At 34.7% G+C, this 15,679-nt stretch overlaps 1 protein-coding gene across 1 annotated transcript in view; it reads right to left on the bottom strand.

Moving 5' to 3' along the window:
- Nucleotides 1-15,679, bottom strand: part of LOC135072440 (acyl-CoA Delta-9 desaturase-like) — a 34,566-nt gene extending 18,887 nt beyond the window's left edge. Inside the window, exon 1 of the mRNA XM_063966342.1 lies at nucleotides 15,591-15,679. The gene's annotated coding sequence lies outside the window, so the exon portion shown is untranslated. The remainder of the gene's footprint in view (nucleotides 1-15,590) is intronic.

Genomic DNA, 15,679 nt, shown 5'->3' with positions numbered 1-15,679 from the left:
CGGAGACATTGCTACTTTATACAATTTCTATAAAAGTTACGACCACATACTTAACCACTAAAAATACTGCCTATACTTTTTTATTGACTAGTTATTACAATTTACTAATAGCACGTTATCTTACACGATAATAATTGATAACCAATCTAATTAAAAATAAGAAATTAACTCCACATTTATGGGTAAGTAATCGGTAGAGAGTTAATATCCCCTTAATTAAATATGATAATTGCATAGTAATGGGGTACTTAAATCATACGGAATACACGTGAAGAGATTTCCACAATAGCCATAAACATTTTAATGTATGAATGGTTTATCACCTTTTATGTAGTAAGGCTTTCAACATGACTAAGTATTGTTCGAAAACACGGCTTATTCATATTATATGATAAATTTTAACCATGAATTTTCGTTTCAGCCAAATGACGTCCACTGCTGGACAAAGGCCTCCCCCATGAATTACTGAGATTTAATTACTTTTAAGTCTATTTACCTTCGAATAGTATCACATAGCCGTTTTTATAGAAATATTGAAGTCTTAACCTACTTTAAAAGACACGGTAAAATTTTTAGCGTCTCCATCACAATTAAGTAGCGTCAAAACATTTTTGGAGTGAAAAAGTAATTTTCTTTTATCTACATGAGTTTTATTTTACTTTAAGGTAAGCTCATTAATTTTATGAAATGAGAAATAAAAATCGGCCAGGTAAGTACCTACTTACTATCAAATTACTTATTTTTAACCATACTATAGAGCTCAGGTTTTTATAGAGATTTACTTAGGGGCTGAGTTGCACCACCCAACTTTAACGATAATCGGTGCATTTTGTATGGAGTTTGACAGATTTTTGACGTTTGTCAAAGTCAAAGTAAGATGGTGCAATCCAGCCTTAGTATGTTTTAACATTGAATATTATGTCTTATGGTATCATATTATCATCAGTGAAGTTTATCAGGTTGTAGTTTATCAATGTTCATGTAATAATCATCAGTGAAGCCACGTTATCTCCATAGCGTAGTATAGGTATAATTAAATTTAATACGGAACGTGCTCGGCTCTTTATTCTTTATTATGCTTGTGATGCATCGAAAGAATTGTGTTTAGGAATTCTATGTCGTTCTTATTTTACGATTAATTCCCAAGTACCTACTAAATACTAGAGTCGAATAATTAAACTTTATAAGACACAGACCTATCTTATAACTTACGATTTCACACGAAGGCAATAAAATCAAAAACAAACATAAAACGAGAAACTACTCGCACTGAAGTTTGATTGAAGCCTTTTAGAGTTTTGTAGTCATCTTATTAACACAAAACAGTAAATTCGAATAATGCGAATAAATAAACAAACAAGTTTGATACTAGGCTATGTGTTTTAAATCTCCAAACTAACAGAGTCGGAGTACATATTTTAATTTTGCGAAATTCTATCACATCATCAGAGCAAAATATTTTGCAACAGCAGTTTAATAACACATTCTTATTTGGCAGCTTTTATTAAAAATAGTTTTGCCACTTTTGGAGAGAAGCGAAAGTCACTATAGATACTTCTAAACCAATAACAAGAACGAGAATGTCGTTACCCACCTATTTATAGGATATTTTAGGAATCCTGCTCCCTACTGTAGAGCAAGGAGAGTGCCTCTATTTGCCTATATGACAAGGCTGAGTAATAATAATTATATTGGAACACTTACAGTTTTCCGCGATAACCTATCATCATACTAGCTGCGCAAGATCTTGGGAAACATACTTAGAAAATTCGTTTTACAACCCGTCAGTTTTGTATGTAAACCAATAGGCTCACAAAATTTTGCACAAAGTAAGCGACCGCCTTGGAACAAAAGTTGAAAACTATAATATTAGGTACTCGTATCTACGAGCAGAGCGTGCGTGGGTTGTATCCCAATATAAAACTTTACAAACTTTGCTTGTTCATCATCCTCCATATCATTATAGACATAAAAATACCTTATTTCATCCGTAAGAAGTAACTCAGACACAGATAGATAGTCGGAATAAATGCTTGAATGAAGTGCTTAAACCATTATCTCTACGATAAATTTGTACAAACTTGATCGTAGAGATCGTAGAATTTATTATTAAAATGTTCTCTTATTAAAATAATAATTGTTAGATTTTAGCTACAAAATCACCTCTTTTCAGATCAGGCAAGGTTCTTATACTGTATATTTTTATCTACATAAATTGTTCCGTATTTTAGTACTTTAAGGATGAACACTAAGTAATACAAGGTACTAGGTAGTCAGATTTCGGGAGCGGGGTGGAAGCTTTTTAAAAAGGATTACATTTAATTAAACTAAGTGATCACGTCCTCGCCGAGTTGGAGGCGATTTAATAATGATTTAATATTGTGGCCGATCGCAGTCGTCCAGTACGGTGTTTACAATTTAGTTCTGCTGACACATCTCTTATGTGAATAACAATTCTACGAATGCTTACACTGTAGAGTGGAAAGTGATGACTTATCTTGTTTAGTCTAGAGCAGAGGGAGCTGACGGATGCATAACTCCTCCCTCCCTAAGTGAGAAATTATCGGAAGTTTCATTTTTATGAGTATTCCGATAATTTCGTTTACATAAAATTTTTACATGTTTGCGGAAGGCAATTAACACAATTAACATAAAAAGAATCAAAACTAATACAAATGTAAAGTATGTAAAATAAGAAGTGTCTGTTTCATTTTCACTAGCACTGATTGCTGCACTGTGTTTCAGGGCGTACGACATGTATTTGATTTCATCCAAATTGATTCCATGCATATTGAGTGCGCGTGCACCGGATAGCGTTGCGTTTACAGGTAGCTCGGGTAGGTGAATCACCGGTATGTGTTCTACGATGTCTGATGAAATGTAGAGTCGATGGTGGATCTGCAGGCCATGGATTTCCAGGTCACAGGGCTCATCGATGGTGATGATGTACGTGCCGAAGACTGACTGCTTGCTGACTTCGCTGTCGCAGTGTTTGGTCAGCGTGCTTTTCAGTCTGCTGTACAGAATCCAGTTGTTCGCGTTGAGCTGCTGGAGTTTTACTTCTTCCAGCTGGATCTGGTGCTGCTTGCAGGAGGTAAGGTCCTTACTGAACCTCATCAGCTGTTCCACGCAGGTAGGCTCGTTATGTAGAGCCTGGTTGTCCGTAGAGCACAGGAAGCGATCGCCGGCGGCAAGCGGGCGACACGGTGTTACGATCGGTAAGTATTTCAAACCCTTCGCCAAAAGGTAAGGAAATTTGGGGAAAATGGAAAGCGTAACGTTTTGGGATTCTTGGAATATAGGAAGTGAGTATATCTTATAATAATTGTAAGTATAATTATCTATCAATGGTATTTCTAAAATAAATGTTATCTGATCCTGTTTCATATAAGATTTTACACAAATAGTTTCTTCTAAATTTAACAAATTACTTTCCGTAGGCTGGTAAACTAAATTGGCAGAGTTTGAAATTAACTTTAAATGATACAATAATTCTGTAGAGTTTACAATTGCTTGGTGTAAAATGGATACTCTACTTAATGCTAATGCTGTTTCTATTTCACTTAATCTTATAAATATTGTACGGAAACTACTTATGAATATGTTATACACTCCTAGTATGTATGTAGAAAAAGTCCAATCGTTTTGTGTGGACGTTATGTTTTGCAATAGGCTTTCAACTCGTTTCAAGCGTTCATCAATAATAATAGAGTTGTTATTTATTTGCTCTGAAATATTTATGAAACTGTCGAACATTTTTGAGACCAGGGTAATTTTCTTAGAATATTATCTTTAATCGGTTGCAGTTGAAGGGCCAGCGCCTGCGTCTCTATCATTAGCAGAAGGCACCACTTGCGGAGGGCGTTTTACGTTTTTAATAGGCACTTTGGTAGTCCTATCACCTACTTTAATTGGTAAGATGTTTCGCTTGGCTTTGCCTACAACCTTTGCTTTTACATAACGTGGTTTGTCTTTGCTTTTACGCTTATTTACGTCTTTTGCAAATATTATGTTTCCTTCGGAAAACTCTATATCTGTTTCACCACCTTTCTTTTCCCTAATGGTTTCCTTTTTGGCTGTCGTTTTCTGAGCTATGTATTTATATAAGTGCTTTGTACGTTTCGCATGATCTTGAACTAATTGCTGATAATATTGCTTTTCGAAATTGATTCTAAATGGACTATCTGAATCTGTATGACCAAAAACTACCTCAAATGGTGTTAACTCAGTTACAGAGTGGATGGTGTGGTTATATGCCATTACTGAATATGTCATAACTGATGCGGCATCTGTACATCGTCTTTCGTATTTAGCCAATCTATAGATCTCTATAATTGTCGAGTGAAAGCGTTCGATAAGTCCCATAGAATTAGGGTTATTTGGGGTTCCGATGTGAAGTTCAACTTTATGTAAATTTAGAAATTCTTTCATGAGTTCGTTATTAAATTCGGTTCCTGGATCTGAGCTTATACGTTTTGGAATTCCGTAGAATGAGAAATATTTCATAAGTGCTCTAGTAACGTCTGATGTTGATTTACTTGGTATCTCTATTGCTTGTCCTAATTTGCTGAAGGCGTCAATTAGGGTTAAATATGTGATTCCTTCAATACTGAAGAGATCAATGAAAATTTCCTGAAATGGGGAATCTTGAGTTTTAGTTAATTGAAAAAATGGTTTTATGGGTTTCCTATCGTATTTCATTTTACGGCAGGCTTCGCAAGCGTTAATGATTGCGGAAACTGTTTGTTGCATGTTAGGCCAAAAATGATTTCTACGAATTCTAATCAATGTTTCCTTAATACCACGGTGGCATGTTTTTCCTTCATGGTATTGGATAACTATTGCCTTTTGTTCACCCTCGTCTTCTATGTAATTTACCCGTTCTGTACACTCGTAAAACTGAACTACATCTTTCTTAAAAAGTTTAATAATTACGTCTGTGAAAATTCGTCTAAGTTGATCTGATTCAAAATAAATGAAATACTTTGTTTTAGGTTTGATATATTCTTTTAAAAACTGTTTTACTAATTCTGCATTATTATCAGGTAAATGTACTTCAAGAACCTTTTGTTTATCGCGTGAAAGGTTTTTGACTGAAAGTTCATTATCGAATCGTTCAAAGACTAATATTTGATTAGGTTTGTTATCGATTGCTTCGTTTAAGATTGGGATGCCTTGTGATTCGGTATCCTTTGCGGAATGAATAGTTTGTGAGTTATTTGATTGTTCATCGACACAGTCTGAATTATTTGAAGACGGAATCGGATATTCTGAACCTAATTGTCTACTTCCTTCTGAGGATGTAGAGTCGGAAATTACTATTGTACTTCCTGATGATAATTTTTCTATTTTCTTTACAACTTTATCAACATGTTTTTGAATACGTTTTTCCTTTTTGCTAACATTTACTTTCATGGACTGATTATCTGAATCGAGAGCATTTACTTTTATGCGGGATAACGCGTCTGCGTTTGCGTTTTGTTTATTGATTGATTCATTACGGTAATTAGCGGTTGCACTAGGCATTCTAACGTTGTCTGTGAATTTTTTGTAATTTAAAATGATTGGAATGCATGCAGTTTTAGTTTTGAGGACTCTATTTTTAATGTCGATTAATGCTTCCAATTGTTCCAATAAATCTTGTCCAATTACACCATCGTACCATTTGTGTACGTCATATAAATAAAATTTGTGGTATTTTCTGCATTTAAAAGTTGGAAAAAGGGGAATTTCTATGGTTTTGTTGTGCGTACTTGACGCGTGTGTACTCACAACTTGGAATGGTTCATTTTTTATGAATTCACTGAAATACTGATAGCCAATACGCGGACTGAAGAACGAACGCATGCTGCCAGTGTCGATCATCATGCGAGCATCCAGTTCCGGTAGGTACATATATGGTAATGTTAATTCCGGATCGCAATTAATGTTTATCTGTTCTGTTCTTTGATGGAGGCTGTTTCGTGAAAATCCTGTTGGAATTCAGTTTCCTGGGTTTCCTCGGGAGTTTCCTCGAAATCAGGGTAATACTGTTCGCTGTACATGTTATTATATTCGTCTATAGGGTATTCACAATAATATTGATCGTAATACGACTGTTCTGATTCATCGTAGTTCAGATCATTTAAGTTTGTTTCATTTACATTGTTTGGTTTTGTAGCCGTACGCATAGACACGTCGGTCAGCTGCATACGTGGCGGCTGGACTTGTTGGGCTTGTTGAGCACCGAACTGTGGCTTATAGCCGAATTGAGGCGGTTTGTAACCGAATTGCTGAGGAGGATGTCTATAGCCAAATTGCTGGGGCGGTCTGTATCCGAACTGCTGTGGAGGCCTGTAGCCGAACTGCTGCGGCGGCCTGAAACCTGGTTGATGCGGAGGCTTGAAATAGCCGAATTGTTGTAAAGGTTTATTTCCATATTGCTGGAAGGGTTTGTAGCCTTGATTAGGCGGAAGGCCAAATTTAAATTGTGGAGGAATTATCGGTTTGAAAGCATTAGAGCTGACAAAATGAGGCTGATTGCCTGAAAATTTCTGTTGAGTTGGCGTAAACGAATTGTTAGGTTTGGGTTGCGAATGCATTTTGCTTCGCATGTTATATTGGTCCATAAAGTTTACTTCCTCGAGCACAATCGAGAGGGCGGCTTCCAAAGTGGACGGTGCCTTTAGTCTCACAATGCGCACAAGGTTTTCTGGTAAATTATAGAGAAACACGTTTAACGCGGTGTTGTTGTATATGGTGATTTTGGCGTGACGGATTGACTCGTCTGCTATGGTGTTTACTTTAGATATAAGCATTGACCTGGTTGATTGCACGCGGTTGCAAAAGTCTGTGTACGATTCATTCGATCTGATTTTTAGTGATTCTAATTCGATATTAATGCATGCCTCACTACGCGGGTCTCCAAAATGTTGTGTCAGAATTTCTTTAAGTTCCGACCAGTTTGTTAAATTTTCTTGTTCTGATAACAGTGCTGCTGCATTTTCTGTAAGGCGGCTAGTTATAGCGTGGTACACGTATAAATCTTGCTCAACCCCACCTCTATATCTCGATATAACATACTCACATTTTTTAAGGAACAAATTTAGATGTTTTTTGTCACCATTAAAAAATGGAATTAATCTGAGCATTTCGTTGGGTATTGGCGTGATTTGTACGGATTCGATTTGTGGTGAAGCCATTTTACTGAATTTAAATGTATTTAATTGATATGCGCCAGTCAGAATTTGTAACAGTACTTTACACAATATTCACAATTAAAATATACGTAGTGATTACCGTGTAAAACACACAATAAAATACACAATAAAATACACAGTAAAAATAAGAGTGGTTCTTAATTTAATTGTTCAATTTCGAGAGACAATTAACTTAAAAACTTTAATAATTTTTACTTTACACAATAAACTTATTTAATTTAATTTAATATTCAATTTATTTACTTTATTTCACTTTATTTCACTTTATTTACTTTATTTCAATTTATTTACTTTATTTCAATTTATTTACTTTATTTCAATTTATTTCTTTACTTTGTTTCAATATTTAATTCACTTAAATCTAAACGAAAAGTGTTAACGATAAAGTTTTATGACGAAAACACAAAATGCGATACCCTGGGAGAAGTTCTATCCCGGAGTAGCAATATTTCCCTACGATTTAAAAAGCATGAAAAATACACAGAGGATAAGGAGTGGAAGGATTGGCGAAAAGTTCTACTCACCAACCGACCGTTCTCTGCATACTCGTTCCACCCGTACTTCGATGACAAATTTATTTGGTTCGGCGGATTTATTAGTTTCCCGTAGTATCACGAATTTAAACGGCGGATTTTGACACCAATCGCGTAAACTTTTAGGAAAACTTGCAGCAATAAATCCGAACGGCTGCGCCAGTCAGATTTCGGGAGCGGGGTGGAAGCTTTTTAAAAAGGATTACATTTAATTAAACTAAGTGATCACGTCCTCGCCGAGTTGGAGGCGATTTAATAATGATTTAATATTGTGGCCGATCGCAGTCGTCCAGTACGGTGTTTACAATTTAGTTCTGCTGACACATCTCTTATGTGAATAACAATTCTACGAATGCTTACACTGTAGAGTGGAAAGTGATGACTTATCTTGTTTAGTCTAGAGCAGAGGGAGCTGACGGATGCATAACTAGGTACATACTCGTACGTTGAATGGCATTTTTCATTACGATAAAAATTGCGTGGGTATACCGAAGTATTAGTGGAATTGGCTAACAGTAACGAACACAAACTTGTTAGCTAAAAGGCACTTTCATTCGCTTTAATGAGCTTTTCGTCTTGTAGTAATAAACGTTCATATTCCCTATACATGTCTGAAGATTGGAAATAGTTTGTGTGAGATGATCCGCTAGTTATCATCAACATGATTAAAATAATTTGTATTGGAACTGCTACTGCTGAAAATGGCTTTTATTTCTAATACTAAAACAAACATTGATTAAGTCTATGATAATGTTGGAAATGCGGCCTGTCTGTATTTTTTTATTACATTTTTATCTTATGTTGTGATTAAAGAATTTTCTTATCAGAGGTAATCCTACTAATATTATAAATGCGAAAGTTTGTGTGGATGTCTGGATGTTTGTTACTCTTTCACGCAAAAACTACTGAACGGATTTTGATGAAACTGTTTATAACCCAGAATAACATAAGCTGTAATGTATGACGATCTGTGACAAACTAAATTTCACGTGGGTGAAGCCGCGGGCAAAAGCTAGTCTTAAATACTTTAATTTAGGCATGAATGGTTAAAGAAACAGATTATCATGCTATGTACTTGAAATTATTCAGTTCATAATTTCAGCAGGTCATTTCGGCGCCCTGAACTTCTATTAGGCTATCTACACACCTAATTCAATAACGGATGCAGACTTGACCCACGAGAGCTCTCAACTACAATGTAACGATGCTCGCGCACTCATAATTACTGTGCGTGGCCCAAAAAATCACGATAGACGCTATTAAAGTTAAAAATGTGTATTTGGCGCAGCGGTTCCGTTACAAAAATACTTCACGGGCTGTAACAATCAGCTGCAGTGCCTACCAGCGCAGACTCTGTGATCAAAGTCAATGTCAAACATTTCTTTATTTGTATAACGAGACGATTTATATAGAATCGCTTTGCCCCCGGTTTCAGACGCATGAATTTCGATCTGTCATAGAAAGGCTTTATCGACATCTCTCTTCGAAAACATGAGATATAAATTTTCCATGTCCACTCTACATTCTATATCAAATCATGTCATCTAATTCGGCAGCATAAGTATAAGGTAAAAGATAAGTAGATTAATTTACTTTTGTATGGATATGGATACGTCTCACAAGTTTTTAGTCTACCAGCGCTTCGCGATATTTGACAAGTGCTGAGAACAAGCGCTACGTCAAACTCAGTCTCCAGTCACCACTGTCTATAGCGGGCATCATCCCAAACCTCAAACCGTGACCCGTGGCGGTTAGCAAAATATTCCGTAGTCGCTCTTATTTGGACAAAAATATCTTAATACTTTAATCATAGATAAAGTTTTTTATTGAAGTAGAAGGAGACTTAATCGTTTGATAGAGACATTTCAAAAGTCTGCCATTGGGTGAGGCAGGAAATATTTATGATGGTGTCAGATAGAAAGTTTAGAAATAAATGTAAAAGTTTTAACGATGTAGTTAATATTGTATCAATAAAGCACATAATTGCAACAAGCAGGTTCGTTCAGCCTTGAAGTAATGGAAAAAAGTAAAATGGTTTTACACTGTGTCCCGCCTAGGAATCGAACCAAGACCCTTCCTAAGTGGAAAAAAGTCGCGCAGCCACTGGACGAGGCGTTATTTTTAATGAGTATATCGCTAATTTTCGCATGAGAGAAACAATTATTTATGAATTGACGTTTACGTATCCGAAAGTGTGCCATGGGGATACAACAACGCAATTACCTATGTAAATTTACCTATTGTCTTTATTTACGAGTGTCCTTCCTTTAATATAGAAACTTCTTACATTTTTACCTTTTTAGGACTCCTTATTTACAAACAAAAAACAAGCGTACAAGAGTTTTACAAAGGAAAATTCACTGATATAATTACACAAATCAGATTATCTTCCCTCCCTCGTAGCAAAAGTGTTTGTTTTAGGTGCTTAGAGTGATTAATATTTAACTTGAATCCATCCGAATTAACGTGACTTATAAAAACAGCCATGTTCTTTTCGTTTTTTTTAATGAGTTTGTATTAAAATCTAATAAATGTATTAGGGACCACTACATTTCGTTTTAACTATTAATGTTATGCTTTTAATCTAATACAATAGTCTACCTTATTCATATTTAATATTATCTTTAGAAGTAATGATTTTGTGTCATTAAGAATCATAAAGATATAGAGAGATGCCAACTAATGCGCTGAGTTCAAAACTCAGTGTCGCATTAGAAATTCACAAACACAAAGTAATCAAAATTTGTACTCATTATCCATCGCGGTATCAGTACTCAACGTTCGAATAATCTTTAGTACTATGCAAGCAATGTAAACTGTTTACACTATGACGTCGCTGCTGACATCATTGCTGTCACGAGAAATGTGTTTTGTTTTTGGGCATATTGCTGCGACACCGGCCCCGTCCCCTTGTCACATCTCTCTATAGTTTCTGTGATCTGTGTTCAGAATACATGACCCCCGTACGGTAAGGGATACCGTACCGTACCCATGTGATATGGAATAAATAATTTAAATTTGAATTTATCTCGTCAAATAATTGAGCATAATCTAAGTATTTTCCTGATCACTTTTATTATTTAGAGAGCTGAAAATTCTATGAAGCAAAATGACAGTTTCAAAACTTTTCTACAGTTTAAAATATTTTTAAAAGATAATGGTGAATAATTAGGTTAAATTATGATAAAAAGGTTGAATTTTATAGCAAGCATCAATGGTTGTTGGTCGTTCTAAGAGATTAGTTCGTGCACTGCTCAAAACATTGCGTTTCTGTGGTTACATCTTCATTGATTGTGTTCTTGCGTTTTGGCCTTCATAGACACATATTTTTATGTCTCATGATACCATTCTCATATTATATTAGAGCTATATACGACTAAAAGAAAGTAATTATAGGTAGATAAAATATCTATCTTACTTATAGAGTCGTTGAACTTTTTTTATCTTACAGTTTTTTAAGCTACCATAATAAAATCAAACTTTACTAACATTTTTTTAGTAGACAGTAAATGGTTTAATTTTTTCAGATGTGTTTATGCCACCCTTGTAAAATAGATAAAAAGGAAAAAATCTGGTAAATTGGCTTACGTAGAGTCAACTTAAAACTTTGGCCCCAGGATATTGTTTTATTTTGGTTGTTGATATTTTCACAAATTAGATTTTATACTAAGATCACAAGTTTAATAAGTTTTAGGTAATTTTATCGGTAACTGAATTTACTTAAAACATATTTATTTATAAGTCCTTAAACATTGAGAATATTTAAAATATTCTCTCTCGAGCTGAATTTATGAGCAAGTATGCAAACTGCTTATTTAAAATGCAAATTCATAAAGAAAGTTTTGAAAAACGGAATGTAATGCCACTTTGTCGAACTCTTTAGCCTAAAAGCCTCTTGTATGGACTGAGTTGAAGAAAATTACAGACGAATTTAAACTTGAGTCTTGACAGTGTATAGTTTTTTATTTGCATGTCTGGAAGTACTAAAAGTGCATTCTTCCCGGCTTTTAGTTACCACTTTTAAAGCAAATAATACTCTATTCTAACCTCAAATGGTACTATTATTCGTATAGGAAGTAAAACTAATTTAATCGTGTTATGCAGCAATTCTTGTGTTTATGGTGGGTTGTCAAAGTTGAAGATTTAAAGAACATTAAAGACTAGGGTATTAATGTCCTTGAACATGGCGCACAACGTTGCCGCTGTTCTTCAAAACCGACAGTTTCGTCATTGTATCTAGTTTAAAATATACCATGAGTTGTTGAGCGACAAATTCCGCAACATTTCGCTCTAAGTATTTATCCCCTTGTACTTATATCTGAGACAAATCTCATGTACACTATGTACAGGATATCGATTGACTCACCTGGAATATCGTAATCGGGCATATTCTGATCAAAAAGAACAACTTTTACTTTGGGCGAATCAACAAAACCGTAGAAATAACCAGAAGAAACCTTTTCGACGAAGTAGGCCGATGAGTTGTATAGAAAGCACAAAATTTTATCGCGATTTTTATGTCATTTCCATAGTAAAAGTTGATTATTTTTATCAACATGGTCGCCTCCTTATAGGTGTGATGACAAATAATTTAATAGAAAGTAAATCATTAACATCAGATTTATATACAAAAGCAGGAAATTACTTAATGCGTTGAGCTAATACAGTAATTGCTTAACGTGGTTTTTATTATGATTAATTAATATCGTTAAGTAATGAAAAATATTAATATAGTTTTTAAAAATAACAGGTAAAAGGAAAGTTGCAATGACGCATATTTAAATTGTTATTTTTTCCCTGATTTAAAACAAGGCTTGATACATAGGTACTACATCACATATTTTGCATGTTGCATCAGGGCAGTAGGTCTGTACCTATATTTATTAGTAAAGTTCAAATTAATTTCATTATTACTCGCTAAGGAAATTAATTTGTACGTTTTAGTTTTTATATAGCACTAATTTATCTTAGTTGTAACAAATAGTGATTAGTAGGTATTCGATAGTAAGAGTTGTCAAACAGCATAACTATTATCTTTTGATAAAGCAGATGAAATTACATAAATTTTCGGTATACAATACATATTAGTTTGGTAAAGGCGAGAAATTGTAAATAAATTTGTGGTAAGTACGAGGGTAGGTCAAAAAGTTCTAGGTTACAGAGTAGATTTTCCAGGATTTCGAAGCCCACCCTTTGCACAAAAACCACTGCAACTTGCATCTTGCGCACGGGGGCAGCGTCGTGTAAAAACAGTACACTTTTGATTTATTTTCCCCACTTTTTTACCCTCACAGCATCTTGAAACCATTCTTAAAGTGAAGCGTAGTTACGAGTATCTCCTGTTGTAATGAATTTTTTTCATTTGTAGTTAATCAACAGGTTTTCTTCAGTATCCCTGAAGACAGCGGTTATGAATTTTTCAGCCGACGAGGACACCTCGAACTTCATGATCGTGGTGTGCTATCTTATGCTGTACCTATGGAATCTTTTTTGAGTTTAAAGTCATAATTATACACCTAAATTTCATCATCAGTTTCAATCCGGTCCAAAACTTTGTCTTTATTGTCTCTACAGAGAGTCAAAAAATGACGATAACACTCAACTCACTGTGCTTCTGGTGTGGCGTGGGCATTCTCGGTATCGGTTCCACAAACCTCTAATAGGCCAATGGTCGTGCAGAATACTAGAAATGGTCATAATTATTTGACACTCAAGTTATTATTCTGCAAGCTGTTTCTTTTTTAAACAACATCCTCCAATGTGATATTTTCAAGTTCATGGACGTTTTCTGTTGTGGTTGCTTCGACAGGCCGCCCCGGCTCCGCTCATCTTCAATTGAATCTCGGCCTTGATTAAAAAGGTTTTTCCACTTGCAAATCATGGTTTTACCAAAGCAAGAGTCCCCATATACAAAAAAATCCCTTTCGAAATAGTTTGAAGAAGTTTTCCTAACTTAACCAGGAACTTAATGACTGCGCGAAAGTAATTTTTTTCAGTGTTATGATTTTTTTCCGGATTGACTTGTTTATTGAATTTTATTTCAGTGAATAATGATCTGATTTGAATGAAACTTCGTATTTATGCTTTTGATGAGTGTGACTACTAATGCCGATAGAAAAAAGTTACCTTTTCCCCCTCCATACCCCTCCTTCCGCGAGTCAACTAGAGATTTGATGGGGTTTCAATGTACGACGCACAAAATCACGTCAATCCGTATTTAGGCAGTTTAGTATTTAAATCATTTATGTTTGCAAAAATAAAGTAAAAAATTTCACACGCAAAAATATCTGTCAGTAGTAATTTGCGTGGAAATAGATTCTAGACAGTCACAATAAATGTTGATGAGATTACAAGTAGGTAGGTAGGTATAATGATTCGGTTGATTTAAACACTATGGTCCATAGCTGGTGAAAGTAAACACCGATACATCGATGGCCATAATATGTCTGACTCTTAACAATGGATCATCGAAATCGCATAGAAAGCATTTTTCCTTTTATTTATGCGTCAGTGTAGGCATGTTTTGTCTAGACGAGTTTCTTTCGACCTCATTTTAGCTTGGGGTATGGAAACCAAATTTATAAATACATCAAACATTTAATATCGGTAGGAAAGCACTAAGTTTGACCAAGAAGTAATTTGTTTGAAAACTTTATTGTTTACAAAATAAAGATTTCAGAATTTGAGTCTTTATTTATTTGATCCAAACCAGATCAAGTTTATGATTGGGGAGTACGCTCGTTTTAAATTGGGCATTTAAACTTTAAATAAGTAGGTTTAGGCTGATAAAGGTAGCGGGAAGGCGCTGGATGCAGGCCGCTACCAACCGTGCGATGTGGAAGTCATTGGGGGAGGCCTATGTTCAGCAGTGGACGTCCTGTGGCTGAAATGATGATGATGAAGTAGGTTTATTTGGTATCGTATGACTTGTAGATATTTCTAGATTTAGAATAACTGACAATATTGCAACCACGAGCATGGGTACCACGTTTATTTGCTTACTTGTGTAAGGACGTGCTCACTTACAAAACTGTGACTACAATACGCATGTACACGTGATGCATGTGCATATGTAGTATATAGGGTGGTCTGAAAAACGGAGCAGTCTTGAGATTACGTGATAAGATGCTCGTTTATTAAGCAAGTAGTACTCGTATAATACCTATGCAAGTAATGGTTACTTTAATGGGTAAAATTTTATTGAACTTTAAAACATTGTCAATTATGTTTGGAGAGACAAATTTTTTACGATTTTGCTAATACAGTAGTATAGTTTGATGCTTTCCACCAAATATTTGACAACATGTTTACAGATTGTACGCCCTGTATAAAAGTAATAACATTTAAGTATAGTAAGTACTTATTTTGTTAAGTTCATCCTAGGAATTGCGTGTTTGCTCAAAGAGTGTAGGTATTTGATCAATTTATTGATTCCTTATTGTGGAAATGTGGACTTTTATACTATTAGTTATTATTTAGTTGCATTTCTAAAGATAGCGTTAAAGCTATTTGTTGATTACAGGCGGCTAAGTATAAAGCTGCGTAGCCGGTCCAACCAAAACAAACGCTCCAAACAATGCAGTATATATTAAATTTAAGCAATATATTAATTGTTTTTATGACATTTCGATGCGTATAATAAATTCATATTATGTTAGATTATGAATTTTATTGATAGAGGCGGATTATAAGTAAAATCTATCATAGACAAATAACAGATAAATCCTTTTTTATTTATAAGAGAATAATAATTGGAAGATAATTGTTTTTTTTTAAATGTTTGTCTAAAAAATGTATTAAAATTACACTTTTTTTTAAAATCATATTTTATATAAGTTATAATAAATAAATAACTCACCTCGTATCAACTCGTAAATATCCAAAAAGTGTAAACACACACTTGATCACTTTAAACCGATGCACAGACGTGCAACGCGCGTCACTGCA

This window comes from Ostrinia nubilalis, chromosome 6 (assembly GCF_963855985.1).
Source record: "Ostrinia nubilalis chromosome 6, ilOstNubi1.1, whole genome shotgun sequence".
NCBI classification, from domain to species: domain Eukaryota; kingdom Metazoa; phylum Arthropoda; class Insecta; order Lepidoptera; family Crambidae; genus Ostrinia; species Ostrinia nubilalis.
Note: the sequence above shows the minus strand (reverse complement) of the source record. Positions and strands in the feature narration are given on the sequence as shown.